Source organism: Meriones unguiculatus, chromosome 8, assembly GCF_030254825.1.
Source record: "Meriones unguiculatus strain TT.TT164.6M chromosome 8, Bangor_MerUng_6.1, whole genome shotgun sequence".
Classification (NCBI taxonomy): domain Eukaryota; kingdom Metazoa; phylum Chordata; class Mammalia; order Rodentia; family Muridae; genus Meriones; species Meriones unguiculatus.
In genome coordinates this window covers 64,234,551-64,251,601 of record NC_083356.1, presented here as the reverse complement: position 1 = coordinate 64,251,601, position 17,051 = coordinate 64,234,551, and the positions used below count along the sequence as shown (strand labels likewise).

At 43.1% G+C, this 17,051-nt stretch overlaps 1 pseudogene; it reads right to left on the bottom strand.

Annotated features, from left to right (window-relative positions):
- Positions 1-868: 868 nt before the first annotated feature.
- On the bottom strand, positions 869-1,360 carry LOC110561219 (translationally-controlled tumor protein-like; annotated as a pseudogene).
- Between the last annotated feature and the right edge of the window lie 15,691 nt (positions 1,361-17,051).

Genomic DNA, 17,051 nt, shown 5'->3' with positions numbered 1-17,051 from the left:
AGAGAGCTAGACAGGGATCAAGGAAAGAGTGAAAGTGGGAGGGGAGGTCCTCAAATGTGGTCTTCCTGTGATCCTAGGGTCAAGAGGGGCAAGGGAGTCCAAGAGTACATTGCAAATCTCATCACCCCAGCCTGCAGGAACCTTGGGGAGGGCCTGCAAGATGGCTCAGCTGGTAAAGACCCTTGCCACCAAGCTGGATGACCTGAGTTTAACTCTTGAGATCCATATATTTCAGGGATCCAGTGAACTCTTGTCCTCTGACCTCCAGACACACCACCACAACCTACACATACACACACACACACATGCACGCACGCACACACGAGTAAATGTAACTTTAAAGCTGTGGTGGCCAGTTAACAGAGTGGGATAGTATGAGATGGGAGCTTCTAAGCTATGCACAGACACTCAGGGAGACTCAGGGTCTGGGCCCCTGTGTGTTCCCAGAAGAGTCCAAATGAGGAGAGCTGCATTTTCATGTAGTGGGGACATGCTGATCCCTAAATGAGCCCTGGGTGCATATTCTTCTTAGTCACTGCCTGGGCTGTCCTGCTTGCCTTGATTTTGTTCCTGGCCTGATCCCTGAGGCTGACTGCGGTCATAGCTCTATTTTCTTTCTTCTTTTTTTTTCTTTTTGAATTTAAATGCACTTTATTTTGAGACAAGGTATAAAATGTTTTTTTCTTAATAAATAAATAAAAATAAGCAAAAGAACAAAAACAAAACAAAAATGCCTCCACTCCAAATAAATCATGGCCAAAATAAAAGCTCAAGATGACATTAGTTCCATTTGTCCTAAGTCCTGGTGTTGAATGGATGGTAAGCAGCAGCCAGTTACGGTGACTGGTAATAGTGATACGTCCAATTGTTAACATTTTTCCATCTTTGAGCCATTCTTAAAGAAAATCATGAATGGAGTCACACTGTCTTCATGGTAGTCTGGCAACCATACCATCTGGATTCATGTTTTCACCAATAAAAAGCTGGTAGTTATCAAAATTAGCAAGGATGTGCTTAATTTGCTGTGCAACCCCAGGCATAAAAGGCTTTACTCTTTCTGGTTTCTGTTCTTCAAGTTTGCCTTTGAGCGATTTCATATAATCTTTGATGTGCTTTTTGTAGGCATCTTTTGTGAAGCTTGAAAGTGATGGTCCATGACAATATCAGCCCTTGTGACTATGGTGCTTCCAGTACCTTCACCCTCTGGGCCTTCAGCGGAAGCATTTCCATCACGGATCGAGTCATTGGTGTTACCATCTGTTCTACTGACCTTCTTGCCCTCCATCTTCAGGATCTTTCAGATCTTGTAGAAGTCAGAGAACAGCTCATCATGCCTGATGAGGTCCCGGTAGATGATCATGGTGGCGGCTGTGCTACCAGACAGCACAGTTAGAGTGAGGTGCAACTAGAGCAGTGTGTGGGGTGGGAGGAGCAGGTGGCTCTACTTTTAAATACTGGGAATCATTAAAAAATAATGGCAGGAGCTGGAAAGATGGCACAGTTCTTCCAGAGGACCAGGGTTCAGATCCCAGCATCCACATGGCAGCTTACTATCATCTGTAACTCCCGGCCCAGGGGACCTGACACCCTCTTATGGCCTCCATGGGCACCAAGCACACACAGTACACAGACATGTGTGTAGGCAAAACACTCATATCCATATATTAAAAAAAATAAAGATAACAAAACTGTCAGTACTGATCCTACACTCCTACAAGTTATAGGTTATTTCAAGTTTTATGGGGCACCCCCATAGAGATTAGGATAGCAAGTACGAGAAAGATGCTACATGTACATGCCACTTTTCATGACTGTGTTAGAACAATGCCATTTCCAAGTTTCTCTGAAATCTATTACATACATTCTATTTATTCATACTATTCTCCGTGGCTGTTGGAAAGTCACATAGGGCACATCTTGCTGGTTGGTCTCTTATTACATTAAACAACAGGAAGTACATTAAACAACTTGTGCTTTTTTCACCCTTGTTAATATTATATATATATATATATATATATATGAGGTTTATTAGGTAGATATGGAGAGAGAGAGAGAAGTGAGAGCAGGGAGAGCAGGACATGATAGGGGAAAGAAAGAGAGAGGGAAAGAGAGAGAAAGGGGGAAGAGAGAGGGGGTGCCCGATAGAGAAAGGACCAAGAGAGGAGAGACCAAGAGAGAAGGACCAAGAGAGAGACCACATGGCCGGCTGGTCTCTTTAAGGGGCAAGATAACCACGCCTTCCAGGTGTGGCCACCTGGCTGGTGATGACATCATAAGTTGCTAGGCAACCCAGAAGCAGGTTTTGTTCCAAAATGCTAACATTCCTCCCTTTTTCCATAATTAAAAAATGAGGAACTTGGGCTGCTTTTTATGTAAGGTAAGTTAAAGTATATAAATTTAGGTTCATTGGAGGTGGCTCTTGGTTGTCATGCATGGGGTTAAGAGAGAGAAAAATTATAGCAACAAAATGGTCAGATTAAATGGTAAAGAGGAGGAAGAGAAGCCTCTGCCCTGGAAAATTTAGGGTAGAAAGTTGTCAGTAGAGGTTGCCAGCCATGCAAGGCAGAAGGTATGGACTGAGGAACACTGGGAGAACCTGGAGCTGCTTGTCCTGGTCCTGAAGCACACCATTTCAGCCTTTTGTTAAAAATAAGGGGCGTAGATTCCCTTCTGGCTACTTCCTGCTGACTTTGGGGGCGCTGTAGGGAAGTCAAAAGGCTGAAATGCTGGCCAACTCCAGGAAGAACAGGTTGCTTTGATGCTCTCTCCAGGGTCTGCAAAAACATCCATGGCTGGGAGGGAAGGTGCAGGTCCAGCTTGTTGGAAGTCTGTGAGGTCAGACTGGAACACTTAGGGTAGCTGCTTTGTCGATGTTGTGGCTATAGGAAACACCTGTGTCTGCAGGATACTGAAACATATATATATATATATATATATATATATATGCAAAAGATTAAGTAGGTTATGGAGAAAATCCTTCAGGTATACATTTAAAACATTTGGGAGAGCGAACAGATGTGGAAGGTTTGGATCAAAGAGACTTGAGCATGGGAACCTCCATTTACCTGGGGGGACCTTTGTTTACCCAATCACTGGCAGTAGTTAAAAAGGCTTTGTTTTGGATCTGTCATTGAGGCTAGGTTTGGTTACAGAAGTGTGTAAACTTAGAGGCCCTAGTGCTAGCAGGCACTAGATGTAGAAACCTGAAATTCTCCAGAAGACATCCCAGAGGATAATCTGGAAGAACAGGCATCTGGGCATTCCCCATTGGGAGGCAGAGAAGTCAGTGACCTTCCAACGGTGTCCCAAAGGCAAGGTGTGACCCAAACAAGAAGTCCTACCTGACCCAATAGCTCATCAGCTTTTGGCCAGAGACTGGGGTGCAGATGCCCGGGGGGCACGGTCCAAGAGTATGACAGTTCACCTAGTGCTAGGACTTCCCACGAGTGAGAGAGGGGGAGAACAGACCGTGTGTGAGTGGGAGGCTCCCCCAAGGGAAGGTGAAGCCCTAAAATGGAGGTCAGCAGAGAGGGTCAACTGTAGCCAATTAAGACTGGGGGGGGGGGGCTCCATTTCAAAAGATAGTAGGAAGTTGCCAGAGCTCAGCAGTCAAGCTTCCCCTACCAAGAGAGGCGTTTTATGCTGATAAATGACGTGAACTCACCAATCTAGTGGCTGGCTAATGAGAATTCACCAATCCAGCCAGTGCTGCATGCAGTAAATAGCAGTCTAGTAGCCAGTAAAGGAAAGTCCCAAAACCAGGGAAGAGGAGAAGTTTCACTTTCTGAGATAGGCAATAAGTACAGTACTTATCTGGGGCCCAATTGACCTGAGATTTAGGTGATTTCCTGCAGCTTACAAGAATTACTTTTAAGTTTTAAGAAGGAGATAAAACTTTAGACATCTTAGCATCACAATTATAATCTGCACTGAAATACACATTGTAGAAAAAGCAGTAGACATACATATTTGTGTTAACAGCACAAGCATTCTTTAAGGTGAGCTCTGAAAGACACAAGCCTTTCATGTAGAAGGGACAAAAGCTCACTTGATCTTAATCATTAGTATAAGTACATATTGTGGAGACTTACAATCTTGAGCTTAGAACCATAATAGTACATGATATAGTGGAATGTTTTTGTATTAGAGTCAGATTAATAAATTAGAGCTTTATTGATAAAGGTCAAAGCTCTGGACAGTCAATATAACAGTAGCATAGGAACAGGAGAAACTATTAAGCAGTTTTACCTATTTGGGATATCTTAAATCATCTTAGGCCTTGCAACCTTTATAACTTGCATTTACCAACCTTAAAACACTTTTTTAGACCCTCATTTATAACTTGGATTTACCAACCTTAAGACACATTCTTAGACTCTCAAACATGTATAACTTGTGTTTACCAACCTTAAAACACTTTTTTAAGACTCTCAAAAAATTTTTAGGCCTTTGTATCTAGTTATTTACCATGAGACATAGTTGAAACTGCTATGAACATTTATTGTCCTTTAGCTAAAGGGATGGTGGTAAAAGATTACATTTAGGCCTGTTTTTTGAATCTGGCAACAAGGCATATTGTGTCTAGGCCTGACAATAGCAGCTCTATGACTTAGGCATAAGGCCTGGTCTCCTGCATATGAAGAGAACTAAGAAGGCATCTGAAGTCTCTCAACACAGAAGGTGATAATATGTCCACAGGACCCCATTGTGAGGCCAAAAACAGACCTGTAATGTTACTCTGGGCTGGGTGAGAGTGGTAGAGGTCGCTGAGTCAAGGAGCCATATATCTGTCCTCTGCCAGGCCAAAGAGCTAGAAGGCTGGGAGTGTCTGTGGCTCTTGTGCTGGTTGAACCTCCATGGCTGGGCACAGAGAACAAATCTGCATGGGAGCATTTTGACTTCCAGAGGCCAGTCTGCCAGCAGGCAGTGTGTGGCTTGTTGAGGCAGCTGTAGGACCAAATGCAGTCCCCTTTGGCTGCATTTGAACAGTCACCTGGCAGAACTGACTTTTGGCTATACCCCAGCAGGATGGGGCACTGCAGACCTCTTGTCTTTTTTGTGGGAATGCCAGCAGCCTCAGAGCAGCAGCCATGGTCTGGAGTAGAGTTATTGCTCTGGATGAGCCTGTTGGGAGGGCTCTTAGTATTTTTACCAATCCTATATGGTGACTCAATGACCATCCTCAGCTATTTATTAAAAATTGCAGTGAGACCATGTTTGCATCTGTAGGACTATAAATATATATTTGGATATATATGAGATGACTATTAACTTGCATTTGTTAACCATTAAATATTAGGACTTTAGGTTTTGTCCTTGCTAAGTTGGAACCTTAAATGTCATAAATATAGTCCATTAAAGTGAGAGCACAAGAGTTTTTTTGTATGATTTGGTATATAAAAGTTTATAGCTTGTAATAGTCTAAGGCTATACTATAGACTAATAATAACACAATTTTAAGAGAACAAGACCAAGCATATTTTAACCTTTTGATAGTAGAGATACAGCAAAACAACCCAGTTTTAACATAAATACATCCTCTAAAATTAATAGATCTTAATTTAGAATATTGGTAAACAACTTGTAAATAATTACGAACCCCTGAGCTATAAGTTTAAAACCAACAATATAGTAGAACAGTATAAAGTGATTTTAAAATTGTATTTGAATTTATTATAGCAAACCCATTAGCCAGAAAACCTAAATCTGGATTACGGGCAGCCCATGGCAGAAGAAACAGCAACAGCCTTTATCAATCCAGGAATTGAAAAAGACATAGGCATTTATATTTACATTTTAGCCCAACTTAACTTGAATAGATATTTATAACTTTGAAATTTTATTATCATATAAAATTTATTTTGAACCAGGGTTGAATCATAGATAGTAAAATGTAACTTTGAATTTTTATAAAAGTCCATCCCAATTTAAAATGAGGCTTGTTGTTGTAGCCTAGTCTAAGAGATAAAATAAACAGTTATGATAACGGAAGCCTTGCAAATGTAAACCCAATGAGAAAATTATATAAATCATTAGATTAAGAATTTAAAGCATTTAAAACATATATACACACACATATATATTTTAAGAGCAGAGTGTACAGAAATCAGGAAAAAAAGATTTTTTAAAGCTTGGAAATAGCCTCTTAGGGTAGTCAGACTTTTAAAAACCAGAGTGGGACGAAAGTGGCGTGGTGGGGAGGGGAGAGCACATGGCAAGGCGGAGCCCCGTTGCCCTAACTCAAAATGGCGGCGACACCACGTGTAATCTATGGTGGCTATGGTTCCACCCATTTCCTCCCAAAACCAACATGGCATCAGAAAATCTCAAGGGAGATTTTAAATCTCCTTCAAGGGAGCTCTGGTGGCTGTGTAGGGTTTTAGAAATTTCTTACCCAAAGCAGCGTGCCAGATTTTCCCAAGCTGATTTTTCGCTTTGTGTGAGTCTCTGGGGCTCTGGCCAACCCCGCAGGGAGCCAGGAGGCTACGTTCGCGGTCCGTGCACAGATTTACAAATACAGAGCAGAGAGAGAGCTGTGCAGAAATTTATCTTGTCCCAGAGGAGTTCAAAAGGGTCTGGCAAGGCTACGGGACCCAACTGGGCGGAAGCACCAAATGTAAAGTTATGGGACAAAATTAAATAAATAAAGACGCTTAGGCATATGACAGATCTTATATATAAGAGGTTTATTAGGTGGATATGGAGAGAGAAAGAGAAGGGAGAGCAGGGAGCAGGACATGATGGGGGAAAGAAAGAGGGAAAGAGAGAGAAGGGGGAAGAGATAGGGGGCACCCTGATAGAGAAAGGACCAAGAGAGGAGAGACCAAGAGAGGCCAAGAGAGAAAGGACCAAGAGCTTTTTTTTTTTTTTTTTTTTTTTTTTTTTTTTTTTGTGGAGAGATGCTCAGGAGTTAAGAGCACTGGCTGCTCTTCCAAAGGACCCGGGTTCAATTCCTAGCCCCCACATGGCAGCTCACAACTGTCTATAACTCCTGTTCCAGTGGATCCTATCTCCTTACACATGCAGACAAAACACCAATGTACATAAAATAAAAATAAATATTTTTTTAAAAAGAAAAGATATTTCTTTCCTTTTATGTTCCCTCATTTCCCCAGATAATTCCATCCATTGGGGTTAGACAATAATTCATTGTTGGGAAACAAAATCCACCAGTAATTTGTAGGGCAGTGTTTACTACAAAAGAACTATAACATGGCAGTCTTAGTTATCCTACAGCAGTGTCACTGAAGACAGAGAACTCTGGGAAATCTCCTAGAGGCTAAAAAGGATGCTGAGAGAGGGACAGCTGCCTCAGACCGGAGTTTTGTAGGACTGCTCTAGCGTCCAGGTGAGTGAGCTTGTGGCCAGGACAGACTGACAAAGTCACTCCTATTGGAGAGAAGCCATGCATTGTCGAGCTGAAGGAACTCTATGTTGCAGACAGAAGGGGTGACACCACTTCTCATGCCTTTTACTGTTGGCCTCCAAAACCTAGGAGCAAAACATGCTGCAGCCTGGAAGGACTCCCATCCTCCTGATGTCCCTGCAGTGCCCTCTGCTGGCCAAGTGTTGCCAAAAATCATGGAAACTGCTAAAGGAAACTTGAAGGAAGGTCCCAGGCCCAGGTCACTGGATCTTGGAAGAGACGGGATTGACGATTGAGAGTTGTCACAGTGTTGGCTTCTGTATAAATTTTATTGACAGTCATATATAGAGAGACCTTGTCTTAAAACCAAACCCAAACAAACAAACAAACAAAAAATACAACTGCACAAAAAACCATTAAGCTCCAGCGACCTCGCAAACCTGTGCCACCACCTCTAACTCTTTAAAAGGTCGCCAGACTGATTCTTCATTTCCATAGAAGTCATTAGATGTGTATCTGACATTAAAATCCCAGAAGGTTTATCATCCAGGTAAATAATGGCTTCTTACAAGTTGTATTGCTTTTCTCTTTCACTGTTGGCATGACAGAAGCAGCGGGAAGCACCCTCACAGAAGCAGCGCTTGATTTCCAGCTGCCTGTCAGCGACAAAGGATGTTAGCCACACCAAAATCCAGTGTCTGGTCCCCACCACTGCTGACACATGAGTTCTGAGTTCTGAACACCGACTGCAAACACACTTTTGATGTGCAGCACACTTGTGGGTTGGAAACTGCTGGCTTTGAGGTCTGATGGCTCAGGTGTAGCTCAGAGGCAAAGTGTGCACTAAGCCATAAGTTCAGTTCTCAGCATATAGTGAGTAGTATCTCCCACTCTATGGATGTGTGTGTGTGTATAGTATATTATATATAGTATATATATAGTATATATAGTATATATAGTATAGTATAATATAGTATATTATATATAGTATAATATATATATTATATATATTATATACTATATACATATATAGTATATGTATAGTATATTATATAATATACATTTTATATGAACACATTTTAATATATTAAATCATATACATTTTATACTAATACATTTGTCTTGACTACTGAAATTATTTGCATCAGAATTATTTGTTTTCTTGCCATACACATTTTTAAAAAATATTATTATTCTATATTATTTGTCTAATATCCACTTATAAGTGAGTATATACCATGTGTGTCTTTCTCCTTCTGGGATACCTCACTCAGGATGATCTTTTCTAGTTCCCACCATTTGCCTGCAAATTTCATGATTTCCTTGTTTTTAATTGCTGAGTAGTATTCCACTTAGAACTCTTGCACAGATGTAGCCCATGGCAGCTCAGTCTCCAAGTGGGTTCCCTAGTAATGGGGACAGGGACTATCTCTGACATGAACTGATTGGCCTGCTCTTTGATTACCTCCCCCTGAGGGGAGAGCAGTCTTGCCAGGCCACAGAGGAAGACAATGCAGCCAGTCCTGATGAGACTTGACAGACTAGGGTCAGATGGAAGGGGAGGAGGACCTCCCCTATCAGTGGACTTGGGGAGGGGCATAGGGGGAGAAAAGGGAGGGAGAGTGGTATTGGGAGGGGATGAGGGAGAAAGGTACAACTGGGATACAAAGTAAATAAATTGTAATTAATAAAAAATAAATTAAGAAAAAATTTAAAAATAAAATTATTATTATTATTATTATTATTATTATCAGCAGCAGTAATAGTATTTTGGTTTTTTAGACAGGTTTTCTCTAACAGCCCTGGCTGTCCTGGGGGTAGATCAGGCTGGCCTTGAGCTCAAAGAGATCCACCTGCTTCTGCCTCCTGAGTGCTGGAATTAAAGGTGACTGACTTTAAAATTATTTGTTGTGCATGTGGGGAAAGGCATGACCTTGGCATGGTGTACATGTGAGGCCAAAGAACAACTTTTAGAAGTTGTTTTTCTCCTTCTGCCATGTTGTCCTGGGGATCAAACTCTGGCTTGGTAGCAGTGGTTTTGCAACCTGAACGATCTTCCTGGCCTTCGCACACACTTTATATTGCATGGAAATACACGTGGTTTGGGATTATGGGAGAGTTGCTGGGTATCTCGTATGATGATTTACTTCTGTAGTCCCAGGACTGACAGGGTGAGACAGGATGATACAGTTATGTGTGTTGATGCCTGTATCATGCACAGTTCCTGATTACGGAGTCTGAATCCCAGTGTCTTTGTGTAGTTTAAGACCCTATCTCATCTCTTTACTCTTGGACATAGGTACCTGGTGCAGGCTCTGTGCTCACACTTAGTGGCCCCAATAAACAAAGCATGGGGTTGGTTTTTTTCCACGGACAGGAACTTTCCTCCATTTCCTTAAAAGATGAAATCGCTTTAGTGTTCAGAGGAATGTAAGGCCATAAATGCAGTAGATAGCCAGTCATAAACTGCTGTGCCTGGAAAGCCTTTCAAACCAGAAATATTAAGAAAATTCATTTTTCTTTTAAAAATGGAAAAGGTTGGCTTTGGTTTTTGGTTTGTATTAAATGAATGGCTTTTCCAGATAGACAAAGAAATAGTTTTCTAAAACCAGTCCAGAAAGACAAGGGATCAAATGAGCTGCCACAGGCACATATTCCACTGATGGTAAATCCAGGGCTCCAGATGCTTACATGCTTAGAGACTATTGGAAGCTGGATTTAAAGAAGAATAAAATGGTGACCAAGTATTTTAAGTAGAAACGAAGTAATAATTCATCTCTAACTAGATGCCAGAATGATTAGAATTTGGATAGAAAATGAAACCAATATATACAAGCTCAATGTGCGTGCTGAGTGCCTGATGAGTGCAGTCTTGCCAAGAGCATAGCTTGAAGTGATGAGCATCAGGAGTAACTGGAGTGACTGGAGGCATCATGGCTCACAGACTTATGCAAGTCCTCAAGTATGAAGGGGCAAGGCAAGCATGGCATGCCACCAAGTGTTGCAGCGCACTGGGATTTTTATCCTTTTCTTTTCATGTGTATGTATGTGTGCATGTGTGTGGGTGGACATGTGTGTGCAGGTGCCAGAGTACACGTGTATGTGTGTGGCAAGGCCTTAGGTTGATATTGGGAATCGCCCTCTATATTATCTCTTTTGATGCAGAACTTATCAGCTGGTAGTGCTGCTAGCCAGCTTGCTCCAGAAGTCCCTTTTTTGCCTTCCCAACTGCAACTACAGGGGTACTGCCTTGCTCACCCAACTTTTACTAGTCCTGGGAATCTGGACTCTTGCTTTACCCACTGAGTCATCCCAACAGCCCTGTCCATGTTTTAGAAGTCTGGAGAGAATTAAAACGGAGATTACGATTAACACAGTGCCTGCCATCTTGGGGCTGACCATCTACCAAGAAAGTCGTACAATAAGCAAACCAAATAACACAACTGCACACTGCACCCTGTGCCAGAAGGAAGAGTGGGATAACATCGTGGGGACATGAGTGGATAATCACTCTAAACAGTGGATCCAGGAGAGTGCTGTTTTGGGAGGTATCTTAGGGTTTCTATTACTGCCAAGAGACACCATGACCAGGCAACTCTTATAAAAGAAAACATTTAATTGGGGCTGGCTCACAGTTTCAGAGGTTAGTCCATTATTAGGTGGGGAGCATGGCAACACACAGGCAGACACTAAGAGCTATATTTTGATCCACTGGCTGACAGAAAGACTCAGAACTTGGCATGGACTTTGGAAACCTCAAAGCCTACCTCCAGCGACACACTTTCCCCCAACAAGGCCACATCTTCTAATCCTTTCAAATAGTGCCACTCTCCAAACATTCAAATCTATGAGCCTATGAGGGCCATTCTTGTTCAAACCACAGGAGGTGGTGAAGTGAAATGTGAACCCTAAAAGGAAAAACAGCCAGGCACAACTATCCCAGGCAAAGAAGGGAAGAGCAACTTCCCAGTTGCTGGAGTCAGCTCATCTCTGTGAGGATGAGTGGAAGATATATGGTGGCCACAGGCAGCCAGCTGGAATAGAGACCTCAGAAGCTGGAGAAGCAGGTTCAGATCCTGAGGTAGCCGTTCCATTGGACCTGAGATGGTCATGTGCGTGCAAGTCATGCTAGCTCGCTATTTTTGTTGTTTTCAGCAGACACTTCTGGTTTTGCTTAGTTAAGCCTCTTGTTTTGCTTGATTAAGCCCCCTGTTTTGCTTAGTTAAGCCTCCTGTTTTGCTTGGTTAAGTTTCCTGTTTTGCTTGGATATGATTACTTGGAAACCTATATAAATGGTTTACTCTATAATAAAGATGGCACCTTGATCAGAGCACTGTCTTGGTGTCGTTTCTTCATGTTCTCTGTCTCTTTTAATTCCCAGACCCTTGTGCAGGCGGTTACTATTGGTGGTCGTGGGCGACTACAAGATCCCAGAGGTATCATGTGCTGTGGGTAGATTTTGGATTCTGTTCTGTGGAAAAGTGCTTTAGAAGGGTTGAAGCGGAGCTCATCTTGATTTTCGTAGGGCAGGTGGGAGAAACATTATTTTAACACATACTAGGTGAACAAGGTTGACCTAAGATGGTGTCAACTATGTTATTTCCACTACAGAAAAAGTGGTGGCACACTCCTGTAGTCCCAGCACTCAGGAGGATCTCTATGAGTATGAGGCCAGCCTGGTCTACAAAGCAAGTCCAGGACAACCAAGGCTACACAGAAAGACCCTGTCTCAAAAAAAAAAAATCAAGCCTATAAGCAAACAATGAATGACGTGGTCTCCAGGTATAAGACTGCATGTGGCTTTGATGTACTTTACCTGTGCTTTTCTGTGTCTCATCATACAAAAAGTAGAGGAGTTTTGGGGAGATGAATTTTTGTGGTTAGGGCACATAGTGGCAGATGACAGAGCCCCTTCTATTTTGAGCAGAATGAAAATCATTGTGTGTTAGGACCTAAAATTCAAGGTCCACAGGAAACCAAGACTAGACATCCCATATATAAGAATAATCAGGCCTGGACCCTCCCTGAGCTCATCCCAGATCTGGCAGTTGGCCACAGGTCTTACTCTACATTCTCTGGGAAGCCCATGCCAAGCATCTGGCCACTCCTCTAGGTTTTCTCAAGCTCAGACTTCTCAGTCCACTTGAGAAGGTACAACAGTGCTAACTGTCTATAGAAAAGGGCCCCATATTATCTGGTACAAAGAAAGGACACTCATTCACACACACATACAACACACACTGCTCTGAAGGTGTAAGCACACCTTCTGAAAGAGGGCCCATTAAGCCGAGGCCAAGAAATGGAGAGAAGGCATTCTGGGCAGGGAAAGGATGGAACATTAGAAGATGATGGGATAGGGGTAGATGACCAAGCTACCAGTGGATGGGGACCAGGTACAGGACAATCCGACTAGTGTACTGGCTTGGATCTTGGGACACTGAAGGACAGCAGAGGGTGGCAATGCTGGTATCCAATGAAAGGACATAGAGTGGTTGAGGCACACACTTTATGAAGGGAAAGGATGTCAGAGGAGTCATTTTGGCTCCAGATGAATCCAAAGGCTCCATGAAGCCCTCTCAAAAGGGCAGTGTCCACTCCAGAGACTTTCTCAGAGATTCTGTTGGCAGCATAGAAGGTGAGGGGCAGATAAGCTTGGGACCCAGAGACAGGTCCCAATCCAGAGTTGGGAGGATTTATAGTTGGGCAGCAGCTCCCAGGAGAGAGTTGAGTTTCTTCTTGTCTGTCCAAACCCTAGAACGCTCACTCCATCCTTGTCAACAACCAGATCCCACTATGCTGGGGCTGGACCCAGGGTCAGCACAGATGCTTGTCCACCATGCTGGGGCTGGACCCAGGGTCAGCACAGATGCTTGTAGTATCTCAACAATGGCCAGTGCTCTACCCATGTGGCTCATTTAGGCCAGCACCGAAGTGAAGTGGTCTCTGTCATACTCATTTACAAAGAAATCCTGAGGCTCCCAAGAAACAATGGCCTTGTCCATGGTCATGGCAACAGCTTTGAATCTGGGTCAGTTGGCCTTTGAGGCCAGCCCAAAAGAACTCCCCATTTCCTCAGGGAGCATGCTGATCTCTGCTTGTAATGTCAGCCAGTTGAGGTCAGTACAAGGAAGAGAAGGTGTCAGGTGGTGCCTGGCAATGGCCAGAGACCGAATACATTCACTAGAAGATTAGAGTCTGGAAGGATGAGGGAAGGTCAAGGTTTTTCCTGATGGAGGGAATGGTGGGAAAGCTTACTCCTGTCAGGGGAAGGGAGCAGGAACAACAGGATGTGAACGGAGGTGAATTTGGAAACCCCACCCCCATATGCAGGCCTCCAGCCACTGTGCCTTTCACCTGACCCTGGTGTGATAGCTCTGCCTCTGCTCATCTCTGTCTCCCAGGCCTGACCCAAGCTCTGGCATAGACCTGACTGCTCATGCTTCCTATCTGCTGAAGTAAATAGTTAAGCCCTGTCTGGAATTGTTTAACTAAAGAGAGAAATTAAAATAAAAAAAATTAAAATTAAAAAAAAAAAAAACAGATCTGACCACATGAAAACCTAGGTTAATTTTTGTGACTCCCAAATCATTATGTGAAAAATTTTACTCCCAAAAGGGATATATTAAAGATGGGACTTTGGAGAGATCAAAATGCAAAATGCAAGTGGAGGAATGCAGGTTGGAAAGCTGGAAGGAAATCAGCGCTCCAGAGCACTGGGACTCTAGGACCACTGCCGCCAGTTCGTGCCTACGGAGCCATTTTAGACTTCTGACCTCCAGGACTGTAACGATAATGACTTTGGTTTTTTTTTTTTGTTGTTGTTGTTGTTGTTTTTACCCCAAACTTTGTGGAAGTCTGTATAACAGTAATGGGTCATTAATATAGTTTCTAGTTTTAATAAGAAGAAGAAAGAAAAGAACGATAGTCATCCTTTTCAACAGTGTAAATGGAGTGTGCCAGAGCCATCGATTCCACAGCTCACTTCTGATAGAAGTGTGGGTAACTATGCCACACTTCAAATCTTTTCTTATTTACTTATTTACTTACTTATTTTCTAGTTTTTGAGACAGGGTCTCATGTTGCATGGGATGGCCTTGACCTCCTGATCCTCCTCTACTTCCCAAGTGCCAGGATTACAGGCATGCATCTCCATGCCTGACTCTGTAGTTTATTTCCTGATGCTGCAATAAAATACTCAACAAAAGCAACTTAAGGGAGAAACAGTCTGTTCTGCCTCACAGATGCAACTCATCATGATAGGGAGGTCAAGCTGAAAAGGCTTGAAGCAGCTGCTCACATCATACCAACGGGGTTCATTTCTGTCAACCTGACAAGTAACACATCACAGCTAGTATGGATCAAATCCCTAAGGATGCAGATTCTTTGGTTAATATCTCAAAGTGCTAGATGTCCAGCTGTTCTTACAATGACTCTCTCTTTGCACCAGTTAGGACAGAGGGAGGGAAGCTGGACTTGCTGTAGTTAGCAGTGGAGGCAGCCTTTCACTTCAAATGCTTCATCCCTGAAGAAGCTTGTCCAGACTTCTGTAACACACCTCGAGAGCCAGTGTTAGAGGAGTCATTGGATGAAGAAACAAGAGTCCATGCTGGAATATTTACCAGTGTTGTTTCCAATTGGGAAACACCAGAAACCAGCTAGAAGCCTCCTCAAACAGTGACTTAGCCAGAAAGTGTTCGGCCTCACAGGCTATCAGGTAAATACAAATCACAATCCCAGCTGCAGCACCTATCACCTCGTGTTTGTAGAAGGGCTACTACCAAAACGATTTAGCAACAGGCATGGCAAGGGCTTGAAGAATGCCTTCCATCAATAAAGGGAAGGAAGATTATACAGCCATTTTGGAAAGTTCCCTGGTGATTCTCAAAAACCTGCAAGATCACTGAGCAGGTCAGGGGCTTTGCTCCCAAGTCTGATGACCTGACACCAGGCACTGGACTCCTTGTTTGAGAGAGAGGCCTGACCATCCAGTTAAAGGGTAACTCAATTTAAGCTCCTCTTCAGCCTGCATATGTATATATTTAGGACACTTTTATAGCACAGGTTCCCATATGGTGTTTCTAAGTTTAGTGTCAGTAATGCCGATTCATATCCCTCCTCTACCCTGCCCTCCCAACCAATAATGGGATATCCCTCCCATCATTCCTGCTCTATAGTTCCTCTTCAAGGAAAGGGGAGTTTGGCGCCCACTGTGTTGATAACGGGTTCGATGTTTGCTGGCAGAGCTGAGATTGTGGGAGAGTGAGATAGGTAACCCTCACCCTCTGGTCAATGCCAAAACCACGTTGCAGGGCCTGGAGAGCTGGCTCAGCAGTTAGGAACACTTTGACTGTCCTTCTGAAAGACCTGGGCTCAAGTCACAGCACCCACATGGCGGCTCACAACCACTTGCGATTTCATTTCCAGGGGATCTGTACTTGCAGCCAAAACACTCATTCACAGGAAATAAAAATAAACCTTAAAAAAGAAAAAGAGAAAGAATGTGTTATAGCTGGTGGCAAGCATAGCTGCTGCCCAGGGCCCTGTCCCTGCAACACTCCAGGCTAGGCTCCCTCCCTCCCTCATGACGACTTTCCAGTTTCTATAAATTCTACTTACACATTTTCAAATTAGCCATTTGAAACTGCCATCTGTTTCCAGCAATAATTCTCACTAATGTACAAGTTATACAAGTATTTCCCCTCTCTTGTCCCCCACTCTGTGTGGAGAGTGATGTTTTTCTTCAAAGGGCCTTCAGTAATATTATTTATTGTTGTTGTTTTTCAAGACAGGGTTTCTGTGTAGTAGGTTTCAGAGTGTTCTAGAACCTTCTCTATAGATCAGGCTGGCCTGGAACTCAGAGATCCACCTGTCTTTGCCTCCCAAGTGCTGGGATTAAAGGTGTGTTCCACTCTGTCCAGTTTTAAATCATATTTAAAAGTCCCCGTTTTTTCCAGTGACTAACTAGGAGGTATGTACATCCACAAATACAAGCACTAAAAATAACACATTTATCATATTCTCATATAACTTAATTCTGTTTTGCACATTCATTCCCTCTCCCCAAGTAGAACAGAGGTGTGTTTGGGATTTAGTCTCTCTCCTCCCCCATTCTTTAACTAAGCAAGGGGGTATTTCTGGCTTCAGGGCACAGTGACAGGGTTCCATCTGGTCAGGGAATTTTCTTTGAATCTAGACGTGTAACAACACGCATGCACATGTGCGTGCACACACAGACATACACAGGTACACACACAATGCACATGTACACACATTCATACACGAATATACTCACACAGCTGGAAGTGTAACCTGATCTGCCATCTTCAGAAAATAGTATCAGAGTGTACCAAAGTTGAACAGTTCATGACAACTGCACTTCTCTGAATGTTATAGATTTCCACAAAGTTTATTACACACACGTGCACACACATGTATACATACACACACAGGAGCACACACACCACACTTAGTTTATGTCTTAAATTCTTCATAGTTCCTAAAAGATCAACTCTGTTGACACTCAAATGCCTTGCTGTGGTCTCTTCTCTTCAGTAACAGGCCCACCCAAGCTTCTGACTGAGCCGGAAGGAAAAGCAGAACAGGAAACAGCAATGTGAGGGCGGGGTGGAGGAGACAGCCATGCTCAGGTTTACAGAATATTCTCGGGCTCCGTGGACATGTTTAT